This window comes from Cnephaeus nilssonii (assembly GCF_951640355.1).
Source record: "Cnephaeus nilssonii genome assembly, chromosome: 16".
Lineage (NCBI taxonomy): Eukaryota > Metazoa > Chordata > Mammalia > Chiroptera > Vespertilionidae > Cnephaeus > Cnephaeus nilssonii.
In genome coordinates, this window is record NC_137087.1 from 53,255,534 (window position 1) to 53,271,710 (window position 16,177).

Sequence of the window (16,177 nt, forward strand, 5' to 3'; positions counted from 1 at the left end):
CAATCCAGTCTCTTTTTGCTTCTATTTCCCCTCTTCTATGCCCCAACCCCTTTTTGAGATGATATTTATTGTTATTCCACTTGCCCCATAATCTCTTTTTTATTTTTCCTCTGGGTTCTGGGAGAATGTCTCCATCTGGTCACCGATTCCCATTTCTGTGCTATCCACGGGCCTCCATCCGGGTTTGCGATTTGGCAATCACATCTTTCATCCGGGGCTGTCCCTCCTCAGGATTGTTTTCACCATCCCCCAGCTCAGTGTCCTCCTGGGTCTTACTGAGAACACATATCAGACCTTTTTTGGGTTTTTTTGCACTGAGTTTATTTCATCATTTATTCTACATGTTTGCTGTGTTCCTCTGACGGGTTCCCTTCTGTCGAGCTGTGGGTCCTTTGTGCCTCATGCATTCCGCCTGAGCCGAGGCATCAGAGAGAGACGGATGAGCTGTCGGGAGTGAAGGTGTGATCTGTCAAAATGATGGGGCCACCTGTTTGAATTTTTCACACAAGTAGAGAGGTTCGCTCCAGTTTCACTTTGCTAGGTCAGAGCCCCAGCTGCTTCGGCAGAGAGCGTGGCGAGGGGTGGGGAGATAAGAAGGGACAGACAGCACCACATGTTTTGCAAGCAGCCCCAGGGTCCTTAATTCTGCCTGGCACCGCTGTCCACTCCATGTGCTGGCACTGGAAATAACTGCTCCCCAAGGATTCTAGAGAGCTGGCAAAATCTCAGTGTTTCTCTCCCTTCCTGGCCCCACAGGCACCCGCCCCACATGCACCCTCCTCTCCAGCCCTGACCCTTGGATTAGGTGGCTGTTGGTGAGGGTCTAAGCCTCTTCCATTCCCCAGGGAAGCCGTTCCTTTCCGTGTGTGTGCAATAGATGCGGGAAGTCATTTACCAGAATTCCTCTTAGGGAGAGCACTGGGTGTGGATGCGTGTCCAAAGACATATCCCTATTACTAAAGGCGATTGCTCAACGGCGAACCATGCGACAGGGATAGGAATTTGTTTTGATCCTGAGATGTAGTGGGGGGAGGGGGGAGGAGAAAGAGAAGTCACAGAGATGGCAGAAACCCATGCACGGTACCAGGGCACCAGCCCCGTGACCTTCATTCACCTCTTCAGTTAAGGCAGAGTTTCTCAATGTCAACACTATTGACGTTTGGGGCGGGATAGTTTTTGTTTGTTTGTTTGTTTGTTTTGCCGTGGAGGGCAGTCCTGTGCACTGCACCATCCCCAATCTTTTTTTTTTTTAATATATTTTTATTGATTTCAGAAAGGGAGAGGGAGAGAAAAGGAGGTAGAGGGAGAGAGAGAAAGAGGGAAAGAGAGATAGAAACATCAATGGTGAGAGAGAATCATTGATAAGCTGCCTCCTGCACGCCCCCCACTGGGGATCAAGCCCGCAACCCTGGGCATGTGCCCTGACTGGAATCGAACCGTGACTGGTTCATGTGTTGATGCTCAATCACTGAGCCACGCCAGTCGGACACAGCATCCCTGCTCTTTACCCATAGATGCCACTAGCACCCTCCTCCAGTTGGGACAATCAAAATGTCTCTGGATGCTGCCAATGCCCCCGAGGTAAGACAACTAAACTCCCCACGCGCTGGTCTAAGTGAATTATTTGTGAAAAGCATCGAAGGGTTTGAGTTTCTGGCCAGGCCGCTATGGACCAGGCTGGGGCCGTGTGAGGGCCTGAGGCAGAAGGGATCATGAGAATATAAACCCCAGGGATTTGCAGATAGAGTGGGTCCTGCTTTGAAGTTTTACTGGCCGTGGTGTCTGGGGGCAGGGAGTCTGCCTGAGTCCGCGTTATCCCTCCCTTTAATCTGGTCAGGTCTGAGCTGTAAACAGAGAGATGCCTCCGTGTTCCTGGCACGTGGCCATCCGTCTTCCTTCGTTTCCAGCTCTAACCCAGGCTGTTCCCACCTCTCCCGTGGGAATCTGGGCACGAGCGAGGCATCGTCCCACCCAGAAGTTGTCCTGTTAACTAAGTCTGCACACCAGTCTCGTGTTTCCTCCTGACAGAAGCACCAGCGGGCATTGACATTGACACAGAGGCACCAGCGGGCATTTACATTGACACAGAGGCACCAGCGGGCATTTACATTGACACAAATGATGTGTCAGTAAGACGGGCATCATGGGACTTCAGGACAAGTTTTTGTTTTTTTCAGGTTCAAGCGAATCAATATTTTTTGGGGGTGGTTTCCTTCAAGATAGATGTGTCCTGAAAACTGGGGTGGCCGGCTGCTTGTTTTGGTTTTGGTTTAGGCTTGTCAATGCTTAGTTCCCAGGGATGCGGGCCTCTGTCTATGCCCTACCAGCCTCTGTGACCTTCTCTCAGGGGAGCATTTGAACGGGTTTGTTCTACATGGGGCCACCTACTTGTGTTCGATAAGAGCCAAGATCCTTAGGATTTCCCCCAAATCACTTCCTTCTCTCCTCTGCTGGGTGCCTATTCTCTACCAGATTCCTAGATCCGTGGTCGGCAAACCGCGGCTCGCGAGCCACGTGCGGCTCTTTGGCCCCTTGAGTGTGGCTCTTCCACAAAATACCACGGCCCGGGCGAGTCTATTTTGAAGAAGTGGCGTTAGAAGAAGTTTAAGTTTAAAAACTTTGGCTCTCAAAAGAAATTTCAATCGTTGTACTGTTGATGTTTGGCTCTGTGGACTAATGAGTTTGCCGACCACAGCCCTAGACCATCATGGTGGTTTACTCATTCATTCAAGTCAAATTAGCATGTTGAGGGGCTGGAGCAGAATGATGAGGACTTGGAAACCATGACTGCACCATTTATTGAGGGATTACGTGTGCCCTCCAATACAGGGAATTCATTGAACGGAAAAATACCATTTTAAAGATAAAAAAAAAAACTGAGGTTCAGAGAGGTCAGGTAACTTGCCTGTTGTCACAGTGTTAGAGGCTGAAGGATCTGACTGCGAACTCACCCTTCCTCTCTCTGATACTGTGCATGCCAGGAAAGAGGCGAGTACCAGTCACAATTTTGTGGGTTTCGGTCACAGTTTGCGTACCTTTATGGAGAGTTTGCTTTATAAATAATGGGATTGTTATTTTCAAAATTCTACCCTTCGAACAGATTCCTAGAGATGGAATTTGGGGCCAAAGGCAATGAACATATTTTCAAGGCTCATGGTACACACTGCCCAAGTCCCTTTAAAAACAAAACTAAACTTTGCTCTTTTGATAGGTGAAATATGCTGTCTTCTCCTTTTATTGTGTGTTCTCTCTTTATCTCTAAAGTTGAATATTCTTTCACATTTATTGGGTGTCTGCACTTTGGTTCAACTCTTTGTCTATTTTCTCAGTGAACCCTTTTCTTAGTGTTTTAGAAAGTTTGCTTTGTAAAATAAGGTTATTCACTCTTTATCACAGTGTTAAAATATTTTTGCCAGTTTGTCACTTGCCTCTTTATTGTTTAGTGTTTCTTTAGATATATAAGCATTTCTTTTATTTTATTGAAAAAGCTCATTCTTTTTCCTAATAATTTATTCTATTGATGTGGAACTTAGAAAGTGCTCAATTCCGATATTTTCTGCCGTTTTCAGGAGGCTTTGTGTTTGACGTCTATGTTAATCCGTATGTAATATGTTTCTCTCTGTGTGTGTGTTGGTTTTTTTTGTTAACCCTCACCGAGAGTGGGAGAGAGAGAAAGAGAAAGAGAGAAATATCTATGTGAGATACATTCATTTGTTGCCTCCCACACACACCCTAAGCAGGGCCAGGGATCAAACCTGCAACCCTTCAGTCCGAGGGCTGATGCTCTATCCACTGAGCCATACCAGCTAGGGCTGTCATATGCTTGAATACATCAGATGAGATTCTATCTTCAACCGTTTACAAATAACCAATGTTTCCATCACTCTTTGAATAATCCAGATCTTCCCTCATTGTTCCTTTATGATCTATTAAGTACTTAATTGGTTTGCAGTCTCTTTTAGGTTACCGATTTGGTTCTGTCTGTCCATTTAACAATTCTTATGCCCAGAGCATCATGTTCTGATCTCCTTAAATATTTAAGGCCCTTTCCTCTCCGCATCATCCTTTCCCAACGCTTTCTGAGCTCTGTTGCATGCTTATTTTACCAAAGGAACTTGAATCATTTTGTCATCATGTCATTTTATTCAAGAGAAGCAAAATATTATTCCCATGAAGGTTGGTTGGGTTAGCTACCTGCAATTTTCTCATGCTGACTCTGGGCTCATTAGCTCCCTTTGTTTTTGCCTAGAATTCCCTTCCCTCCCCACCCCACCTCATCAGCCAGGTAACTCTGGCCACTGGTTCAATTGCTCAGCTCTTCATCTGTCTGTCCCATGTCACCCTCCCCCTGCCACCACCCCCTCAAAACCAGAAATGTCTCAGGAGCAGAAGCAGAATTTTATCCTCACCCTCTGCCCAGCAGTCCTCCTTCTAGCAAAAGGTGTAGAATAAAAGAAAAGGTTGAAATAGAGCCAGGTGGAGGTGGATGTGGGAGGTGAGTGTCAGCCTTGATCTTGAGGGGGCTGCAGGGTGATTATCTGGGCCTTCCTGAACTCAGAACACTCCCACCCCCTTCCTATTCTCCTGGCTCTTTCAAAAAACTTCCGTCACCTCTGTGCTCCACTCTGACCTTCTTCAGGACTTCGTCCACACAACCCACGGGGAAGGGATATTATGAGATGATTGCTGTTAAGGACCCAAGTCAAAGACTTAAGGAACTAAATTTTAATTTCAGCAGCACAACGTGTGAATAAACATTGCCATGCTTTATGGCTCTAGATCTGTTGCTATATTCCTTGCTTCTCTATGCATCAGAAACCCAATAAACAATGTCTGCAGTGTGCCAATAGCTACTTTGACTGTCATTTTAGATCTTCTGAATGATTCATAGCCTTTCTGCTGAGTCCAACCACAGAAGGACTTTCTATCTAAAGCATTAATCCTAAAAATCCACAACTCTCTCGGTCAGCAGAAGTGCTTGGGAAAATAAGAGATCCCTACGGGAACACCTGGTGCTGAAACAGATGCCACAGGATGATGGAGGCAGCATCTTTCCAGACGGTGAGCAGGAACACTGAGCTGGGGGCTCGCTGCTTGTGTTTACACCTGTCCTCATGCAGCTTCCAATTTCAAAGATGCAGGGAATGACTGTCTCATTGGGGACGCTTTGGACTTGAAACAGAAGGCAAACCATCTTCCTCCTTAATTACACTCTCAGCCAAAGAGGCTTACTTTGTCCTGGGTAAACAGTTACCACCACTTCTAAATAGCACTCACACGCTGCAGTACAAAAGAAGTGGTAGGATGGTCCCTCGTACGTGTGTAGGCGTGTTAAGTTTTCAAATCTGTACCCAGATTTTGTGCACAGGCTACCTGCCCCGTGCTCTGGCTCTATATTTAGGCAGAGGAGCCAGGCTCTGCTTGAGTGGTAGGACTGAGAATGCTGCTTACATTTCTCACCCAAGCCCACACGCCCACACCCAACTGTCACAGAGCCTGAAATTCCTACCATTAGAGTTGCTACTTTTGGTTGAGGGGTTCAAGAAAACCATTGCGCAAATATAAATATAATAAGCCAGAAGTGTTCCATGACACTCGGTTGCAAGTGGCGTTACCCTTCTTTATTTTGCTATTGCAAATTTTAAAAAGTGCCGGATGGCTTATAAAATATTGAGGAGGGACATGGAAATAGTACCTTCACAGTGGTGAAACGTGGAAGGCACCACCTTCACCAAGGGAGGAGGGCTGACATGAGCCATGATGTCACGTGGCTATCATGGACCCTCTGATGTGATGTGGTAAAACCTTGTTTTTTCTCCCCAAAATCCCATATCCCCAGCCTAATTCTGACAAAAAAAAATATCTGACTAACCCAGTTTGGGAGGCATTCTACAGAAGAGCTGGCCAGTACTCTTTAAGAATGTCAAGGTCATGAAAAACTAGGGAAGACTGAGAAACTGTCACAGCATAGAGGGTCCTGGGGAGATGTGATGGTTAAATGCATGATCTCCCTGGAGGAAATCCTGGAACAGAAAGAGAGCATTGAATGGAAAGACTGGCAACATCCACATAAAGTTTGGAGTTTAGTTAATACAACGTACCCATGAAGGTCTCTCAGTTTAGAAAACTCAGAAATGGACCATGGAGATGTAACAGGTTCACAATGGGGCAAATTGGATAAGGGCCCCTGGCTGGTTGCTCAGTGGTTAGAGCTTCAGCCTGGGGACTGGAGAGTTGAGCCTCCTCCATCTGGCCAGCTTTGGATGAGAGCCTCTGTAACCCCCCTTTTAGCCCACAGAACCCTCGTCATTCCAGTGCGTTGAGCCCTGGACTCCTGCAGAAACCTAGACTGTTGAAAAGAAAGGCATCAGCCCAGCCACTGTGGTTCAGTGGTTGAGCATTGCCCTATGAACCAGGAAGTCATGGTTCGATTCCCGGTCAGGACACAGGCCTGGGTTGCAGCCTCGATCCCCAGTAGGGGGTGTACAGGAGGCAGCCGATCAATGATTCTCATGATTGATATTTCTATCTCTCTCCCTTCCTCTCGGAAATCAATAAAAATATTTGAAAAGCAAAGAAAGGCATCAGTGCTCCTCTGAGACGGGAGAAGTCCAGGTAACCAGGACACAGAGCCTGGCTCCTCCCTTGGCAGAAGAAGGGAAAAAAATGTCTCCCATTTTTTCCTGATGAGCTCACAGCTGAGCAAAAAAGGGGCAGAGTTCATTCTCAAGCGGGTTACTCCATCACCTTAGATGTTCAAAACATGGCCTTGCATCACTGCCACGTGGAGGGTGACACATCACACAGTCCCGGGAAGAAGTGGCACCAGGCCCTGCACTGCCCACCCCACCCCCAAGAGGGTGGTGGAGAATAACGAAAGGGTGGAAGAGTCCTTTCCATAAATGGTCAGCCAGGGGCCCTTTCCAGGGGTGCCAATGGGAACAGCCAAGAGAGGGTAGTGTGGGCCCTTTACTAATCGTGGGACTCCAAGGTGACCACTGCATAAACATAAGGCTCACTCTCCCTGAAGGAAAGAGCCTTGCAATAATTGTGAGAGCTTTCTTTCTTTCCTTCCTTCCTTTCCTTCTTCCTTCCTTCCTTTCCTTCTTCCTTCCTTCCTTCCTTCCTTCCTTCCTTCCTTCCTTCCTTCCTTCCTTCCTCCCTCCCTCCCTCCCTCCCTCCCTCCCTTCTCTCTCTCTCTCTCTCTCTCTCTCTCTCTCTCTCTCTCTCTCTCTCTCTCTCTCGTTGTTAATCCTCACCTGAGGATATTTTCTCCCATTGATTTTTTTAAGAGAGAATGAAAGGGAGGAGGAGAGAGAGAGAAACATTGATGTGAGAGAGACACATCAACTGCCTCCCTCACGCACACCACTGGAGCCGGCAATGGAGGTACATGCCCTTGAACCCTCAAACCCGAGACCCTTTAGTCTGCAGGCCGATGCTCTAACCATTGAGCGACCGGCTGGGGGAGAATTTTCTTTCTTAATATGAGTCTACACGATACTGTCCCCTTGAGGCATAGTTCAAGGTGCCACCACTTTGCTCTTGGATACGCAAGGAGGTTGTATCTATCTTGCCCGTCTTGCCCACACCCCAATACCTGTTCCTCCTTTGGAGATATGCATGACCTTGCTCTAAAGGTCAAGGAGTCAAAGAATCCGAGGTGCCAGCCACGCCCGCGGCAGAATTGGGAACAAGGAGATGCATCCTAGAGGACTCAGTTACCTTGGGGTCTGGATCACCTGTTTACACATCACTGACCATCAAGCTGAAGCGCTAAGTGCCACTCCAGACAGAAGACTGACCTGAGCACAAGCAGCTGCGTAATGTTGGGGAGCATGAGCCCCTTCCATTGGACACCCAAAAGAGTAGAGAGGGATTCACACAGGGATCTTTGGAGAAGGAAGAACAAACTGAGAACCGGAGGTGCCTGGCTAGGATTTGGGGACATGCTGGCTAGGATGGTGGCCACTATCGCCAGCTAATAGAGGGCCCAGAAGTTTGTCCAACGTGAGGAGCGGTGACAGGACAAGCATAATCTCTTTGCCGGGAGAGAAGGCAGTGGAACATCGCCGGGCACAGCTCTAGAACTGATTTCAGGGGCTGTTGCTGGTTGCAGAGCCTCCTACCTTCACCCTCCAGCCCTCCTGGGATTCTAGAAGTCATCTAATACACTCTGTAAGTTCCTTTCTGCTTTAAGGGAACAGACTTGGGCTCTGTAATTTGCTGTTAAGAAGCCTAATTGAGCCCCGGCCATCATGGCTCAGTGGTTGAGCATCGACCTATGAACCAGGAGATCACAGTTCAATTCCCAGTTGGGGCACGTGCCTGGGTTGTAGGCTTGATCCCCAGTGTGGGGTGTGCAGGAGGCAGCCAATCAATGATTCTCTCTCATCACTGATGTTTCTATCTCTCTTTCCCTCTCCTTTCCTCTCTAAAATCAATAAAAATGTATTTTAAAATAAAAATAAAAAAGAAGCCTGATTAACACATGCTAACGACGTTTATTCTAAATGTTCATTGATAAATGTCACATGGGAATGATTCCCCGGAGGCTGGAAACAGTGCACTGAATGGGTGTAACAGAATCAGGCTGCTGCTTAGTAAGAGACTGAAAATGTGTTTTTGTTTCCTCCGTTCAGAATGCATATTAAATAGCCTGATCTTACATTACTGCTGAGCCTCCGAGCCTCAAAAACCACCAGTAAGCACCCGAGGCCCGTGAGTTCAATGTAACTGCCTTTGCTGGGTTCGACCTGTGGTTTTCCTCTTGTAATGAAATGTTAAGAATAGGGAAGGGGATACGCTGTCCTGTGTTGCTGCTAATGTTTTTAACCAAGGATCTAAGGCCGTTGGATATTTTTGGCTTCATCATTCCAACTTGCAGCCCCGTTTTGGAAATAAAGCAAGATTGCAGTCCAGCAGGAAGGAGTTCCTGAGCCACAAAGCCGTCTTTCGGTCCCAGGTAAAACGTGAAATTCCTGAGGTCGCCTCTTCGCATCCGAGTGTGCTTGCTGCGTGTGGCAAACTGTACTTCCCTGGTGCACTCTTTGGTTTCCTTCCTGCCTTGGTACTCGCCGGAGGCAAATCTCTGTTGCAATGATTGCAGCATCTGCCAGTGACTGTGGACTTCTCACTTCTTCTTGGCACTTCTGTGCGGGAGACGTCAACTCAGGACTCAGCACCAGGAAGAAATCAAGGTGCCACCAGTTTGCTCTTGGATACCCAAGGTATCCATCTTGCCCGTCTTGCCCACACCCCATTGTATGACATAGAACCCAAAAGAGAAGGGGTTCCCATGGCCGAGATGGGAGATGCGGGTATTATACTCCTTGTTCAGCTCTGAAGTTTCTGAATTCGAGAGAGATCAAAGGTACATGATGGTATCATTTTACTCTCTATGAGCTAAGGGTCCTCTTCAGCACCGCATGGAGAGCCTGTGGTTTTCCTGCATAGTTTCTTTATGCAAGGACAGGTACACACTTTTCTAGCCCGTGTGTGTGTGTGTGTGTGTGTGTGTGTGTGTGTGTGTGTGTGTGTAATGGGTCCTTGTTTTTCAGAGAACCCAGATTTGCCTCACTCTATCACAGTGATTTCCTTCCTTCCTTCCTTCCTTCCTTCCTTCCTTCCTTCCTTCCTTCCTTCCTTCCTTTCTTTCTTTCTTTCTTTCTCTCCTTCCTTCCTTCCTTCTTTCCTTCCTTCCTTCTTTCCTTCCTTCCTTCCTTCCTTCCTTCCTTCCTTCCTTCCTTCCTTCCTTCCTTCCTTTCTTTTTTAGAGAGAGAAGAAAGGAAACGGAGAGCGGGGAGAGAGAGAAACATCTATGAGAGAGAAACATTGGTCAGCTGCCTCCTGCACTCCCCCTACTGGAGATCAAGCCTGCAACCCAGGCATGCGTCCTGACCAGGGATTCAAACTGTGACCTCCTAGTGCACGGAATGACATCCATCCACTGAGCCATGCCTGCTGGGCAAAATAATAATAATAATAATAATAATAATAATAATAATAATAATAATGATAATTTGGTGTATGCAGAATTTTAGTAATTAGTTTATGTGGGCCATGAGATGAAAAAGGTTGAAAATCGCTGTTCTATCAGATATTCAGTCTCTAAGAATGAAATAACCTGAATTTTTTTTTCAGCCTGAGTGGCCCCAGTTCCAAACTCAGAATGACCTCCAAGTTCATCTGAAACCTGCAGTCCCTAGCAGCCTTCTGTGATTGAGGAAGGAAGAAGCAGGGGGAAGTTGTTGAAGGCAAGAAACATTTTTGGTGAAGCTCCCTGAAAGCTGTGAGAAGTGAGAAGTCCACAGTCACTAGCAAGACAAAAGTCAGAGTCTTCTTCTGCTTAATGAAGTTTCCCACTGAATTCATCCAGCCAGCTTGCCATTTTACATCTTCTGCAGACAATGGGTCACCCCAACCCAGTACCGAGCAGGGTCGGTGTGGAATCAGTGGTGGTAGGTAAAGAAATGGACCAATGATTTGCAATATCACTCTGGGCTCAAATTCTTAAGAAGGCATGATATCCAGGAGCACCTTTGCAAATTCATCTTTTCATGGGGAACTTGGCCTCCAAATGCTGAGTGTATAACAGACATGTGACCTTCACACAGGCCCATGAGACACATTGTCCTAAGCTGCCCACCCACCCCTGTAGGATGACAACTTGCCTTTGTAAGCATTTGACCCCCCTCCAAAGTCCCTTTTCTTACTTTTCATCTCATCTGAGTCTAAAAACCAGAAAGGAGGGCAAGTTTTATTCCAGTTTTACCAAGAAGTGTTATGGGCTGAGTTACCTCCCCAAATGTGTTGAAGCCCTAATCCCCAAGACCTCAGAATGTGACTGTATTTGAAGAGAGGGCATTAGGGTGATCCTAATCTGATTGGTGTTCTTTTAAGAAGAAGATATTGGGAGGGAGGGAGGGAGGGAGAGAGAGAGGGGGGGGGGAGGTCAGATGCACACACAAGGGTGATCATGTGAGGACACAGCAAGAAGGTGGCCGTCTGCAAGCCAAGGAGAGAGGCCTGGAGCGGGAGTGGGGGGAGCGGGGGGAGTGGAACTACCACCAACACCTTGACCTTTGACTTCTAGCCTCCAGGACTGTGAGACAATACATTTCTGTCACTTAAGCCATCGGGTCTGTGGAATTTTTTTATGGCAGCCCTAGCAAACTAATACAGGCTCAAAGGGGCAGAGAACTGGAGTCCACAGGCCCCAATTTGAAAGTCCTTTATCAAGTAAAACAAAGTGCTTAGGGGGGAAACCCCTGCCTCATAACTGTTCATGTGTCCCGGGGCTCTGATCCACTTACCACTTCATCACAGTTTAATTGCCCGAGAGATTATATACACAGAGACACAAATTAGAATGTTCCTTTCATTTCAGGGGACTTTGGGCTCACTTAGTATTTACAGCAAAATATTCCTTTGATCCTAGGCAGCACCGGAAAGCAAGTCAGGGTCCCCTGTCCCCACTGGAAGAAAGCTAACACGTCCCTTCTTCACCATTCTTATTTTCCCAATATTCACATTTTCTTATGTGAGCAACACACAGGGAATGACAAAGATTGTGAGAAAAAGTAGACTTTTCCAGAGAGACCTAATTCTGATTAAAACAGATTTGTTTCCTTTGGGGGATAATGGGGTGCACTGCCCCTCCCCCACCCCCCACACTCCCACGCGCTGACCCCTGCCCAAGCCAGAAGGGGCTGCTCACTCAGAATGCCTCCCAGACTGGACTCCCTCCCGGGGGCTCCCTGAGTGGTTTGGAGCAGTGTGTTCTGCTTTGCATCCTGAAACGGAACCGAAACTTGGGCGTGAGCAATGCTTTGCATTATGAGCCCATTTCCCCTTTGCCTCCCCGCCCGCCCGGGGAGGGAAGGCTCGGGGTGTCCCAGCTGGGCCTGACCTCTGGGGGAATGTCTCAAAGCCCAGGGAACAAGCAGCCTGGGTCCTGAAGCCACAGCCCTGGACCTGGTGGCCCGGGAGCCAGGCGCTATTCTGGGCGGAACACTCCCCCTGCCGAGAGGGCGAGGGAAGCATTTGTCAGTGCTGAGCCGGGAGGGGGCGGGTGGGCGGCTGACTTTCCCAGCAGGCGGCGGCGATCAGGCACTACCTGGCCAAAATAGCAACTGCTGGAAGTGACAGTGACATAATCCATGCGCAGCCACAGCTGGGAGGTCACATTCTGGTTCCCCAGCCGAGCTCAGGCTAAGGACCGCCCTGGGTGAGGACTCCACACCCAGCCCAGCTCCAAGACCAAGACGGGAGTGTGCCTGAGAATTTGAGTTCCTGTTCATTCATTTAAGTGCTGTCTGTGAACTGCATTCATTAAACATACGCCTTGTGCCTTCATTATCATCATCGTTGTAGTTTTCCGGAATGATCATCAGATCCTTATCAAGACACATGCAACTGGCAAGCATTCCAATCGTGCCCAGACAGGCCAGCCTCATGGCCATGACCTTCCGTTCAAGTGGAGAAGTCGGGGTCCCACCCAGACTGTGACTGGAGGGGCTTGGGGGGCGTGTGAGTGTTACATATGCCGGGCTGTCGGGAACGCAGCCCTTCCCTCTCTCCTGGGGACCCATGAAGTAAAGGCAAGTTTGCGTCTGCCGATCCCAAGCACCGTAAAATGAGGCGTGGGGACCCGGGTGCAGGGGGAGGCATTGCGACAGAGCCCTTAAAAGGAAAACCACATCTTTCACTCAACATGGCGAGTTTGCACATTTCCTGATACGCCGGGCTTGGCTATCAAAGCCCCAGAACTGTGCCCAGCTGCACAAGCCAAAATTATCCTACACCTAATGGCAGTGGCTCCTTGAGAAGAATTTTCCAAATATCAAACCAGAAACCCTCTAGAAACAGGAGAGGGAGAAAGGAGTGCAGATTCCCTTTCTAGAGAGAAAACTGTTGAGAAGAGCGAGGCTCCCTGGGCAGGAAGTGGCTGGCCAACCCCTCTTGAGGGACCCCGGGCCACAGGCTGAGACAGGGGCGCAGGGGCGCTGATGGGGGTGAAATCGGGCAAAGCAGTGGTTCAAGCCCTGGGGAATGTGTTGGTGATGACCTGGGAAGGGAGAGGGCTCACGGATGCTGATGGAGGCAGAATTAAGTGGCTGGGAGCGCCCCAGGGGAGCTGGTCCCAGTTGCTCTCCGCTTCCCGGGCACCTTTCAAAGTCCTGCCTAGACACTTGGACAAAGAGATGAGACAGAGCTCAGAAATGAGGGTGCGGCTCCTCCCCGGCCTTTGCGTTCTCCAAAGCCTTGGCTCCCCGCCTCCGCCGCCAGGCTCGCTTTCGGCTTCCTTGGCTTCCTTTGATTCATCGGTGGCTGCGTTGCCAATAACCCTCTATAGGAAGCAAGAGGAACTCAACTCCCCGCTCCCGACTTGCGGGGGACAGGCGAGCGCGTGTAGGGCTCCTTTAAAGAAGGAAATGACTGCACTGACTTAATTTGGAAGCCCCTGAATTTAATTTGCCCTTCATTTGAAAGCTGGGTTTTCTCTCCCACTTTCTTCCCCGAGCCAACAAACAGCTCCTCCCAGCTCCCTTTGTGGGGGGCTGCACGGAGAGAAAACGCTTCGCCAACATCTCAGCTAACGCCCAAGATGACGTGCCACATAGGAGATGAAGACACTGGACAGACCTGGGACACACAGGGGCTGTTCACTCACACGGCGGAGGGCACAGGGCGGAGGAAAGGGGTCACACTCTCCGTCGCCGCCTCCAAACCCAGCTTCGTCATACCAAGAAGGTGCCCTTCCAGACTCCACGGTCTGTTTTATGTCTCTACCCAGATCCTTTTCAGGCCGCACACCCAGCTGTCATCTTAGCCCTGGTCCCATCTGCAATCAGCATTTGCCGTGAATAAAAGGGGAGAACTCCCTTCTCAAGCCAAGGACCTCAATGAACTACCTTGATCTTTCTCCGCAGATTGGAACAAGTCACTGGATGGCTATCAATGACAGAGGGAAAGTGTGGTTATTGTAGGCGAATGACACCGAATTCAATAACATTCTAAATCCGAAAGCAGAACCCGCGAGGCAGAAAGCCAGCGATAGTAACATGACATTAGAACAGCTCTTTCTCCAGGAAGGCATTGCCTCTCTGCTTACAGGGCGGCTTGATCAACCTCCCCCTGAACTCTCGACATATCTGAGCCAGAACTCAGAAATAGAAAGACCACCGTCCAGCTCAGACTCAGAACCCTACCTGTTAAAAAATGGAAAGTAAGTCTTAGCTGGTTTGGCTCAGTGGATAGAGCATTGGCCTGCAGACTGAAGGGTCCTGGGTTCGATTCCAGTCAAGGGCACATGCCTGGGTTGCAGGCTCGATCCCTAGTGGGGGGCATATAGGAGGCAGCCAATCAATGATTCTCTCTCATCTCATTAATGTTTCTGTCTCCCCCTCTCCTTTCCTCTCTGAAATCAATAAAAATATATTTTTTTAATGAAAAGTAAGACGCATTGAGTAAATCCCTCAAATTTAGTTCGAACTAGCCTCCCTGATTTTGGAGTGTTAGAAATTATGTTCACTGGCTGGCTAGTGTGGCTCAGTGGTTGAGTGTCAACCTATGAACCAGGAGGTCACAGTTCAATTCCAGGTCGGTGCACATGTCAGGTTGCGGGCTCGATCCCCAGTGTGGGGCGTGCAGGAGGAGGCAGCCGATCAATGATTCTCTCTCATCATTAATATTTCTATCTCTCTCCCTCTCCCTTCTTCTCTGAAATCAATAAAAATACATTTTAAAAAAAGAACAAAGAAACTATGTTGAATATCCACAAAGGACGATTTCTCAGATTAAGAAGTTGAAGATGTTGATAGCAGTAGAGCTGGTTGCCCCTCCTTAGAGTGAGTGGGGAGGTTGAGACGTGGATCTGCCTGACGTAAGGATGATGCCACCATAGCGCAGTGGGCTCATTCTCTCCAACGAGTGCCCTCGAGGCACCAGCAAGAACCCCGCCCTTTCTTCCAAATGTCCAGCTCAAGGAGACCTGAGAATAGAATTTTCACGATCAGAAAGCTTTGGATAGTTTTTGTGTAGGGATCTGGGCACCAGTAGAATCACGCTCATGAAATGCTAGATTGTTAGAGCTGCCGTCCAAGGCCACGCACTCTCCTGGGGGCTGAGTATGTGGGAAGACAAGGACTAAAGGCCTAGGTTACAGGAACGGTCTCAGGATCCTGCAGGCAGACACCCACGATGAGGCCCAGGAAGGTGCACCCATATTAGTCTGTGACGAATGGCTGGTTTCTTAACATTCCTCTGCCCTCTAGTGGTATCTAGAAACTAAACTTAAATCCCAAAGAACTTCCAAGGAGTTCCTATGTCAGGGAGGACTCATCTGCAAGACTTTCAGGACTTATCGTTTTAACTCAAACACATTTCGAAAAATCCCTCCTGAGGCCCATCAGAGATAAGATCAATGAGACCTGACTCCTGGTCTGTGCTGGTGCGCTGGGTGATGACCTGAAGCCGCAGTAAAGTGAACACTTTACCTGATAACTTACGGCCGGTGACAGCTTGTTCCTTCATAATAATGTGATCCACACACAAGACTACACACACACACACACACACACACACACACACACACACACACCCGCTGGAGACAAGGCATTCCACAATAACTCCATGGCTGTGCCTTCGCCGTTCGTACCGCTTTTGGAACACTTTTACAACGATACAGCCAAGCCTGCAGTTACATCGTGCTGTTTGCACGCTGTCTTTGGCCTAGCACCTTGCACTGTTCTCAAGCCTGGAAGAGCCAGGTGCAGTGTCGTGTTCTGAGCTCTCTACCTCTGCAGTAGCTAACACGTATCCAGCGCTCACACCACGTGGCCGAGTTATTGATGGGCTCTGGGCAAATCAATCAACCGAAGTAGTTCATGCAACAATTTTTCCTATATCATTAGATTTTTAGCAAAATTTCTGCCAAGGGAGCTTTTCAGTCCAGGGAACAAAAATTTTGTTGACATATAAAAACATATTTGCAAGGAGAAGATGCACTCCGACATACCATTTGAAGCAGTCCCAAGACAATGCTGTTTGCTGCCACATAATTAAGACGCAATGGCAAAACTCTGCTGCCTTTCAGGTAAAACATGGCCCAAGATCAAAGCGTGGCCCAGGGCCAGGGCGGATCTCTGTCTTGCGATGCCAGGGGCTATCCCCC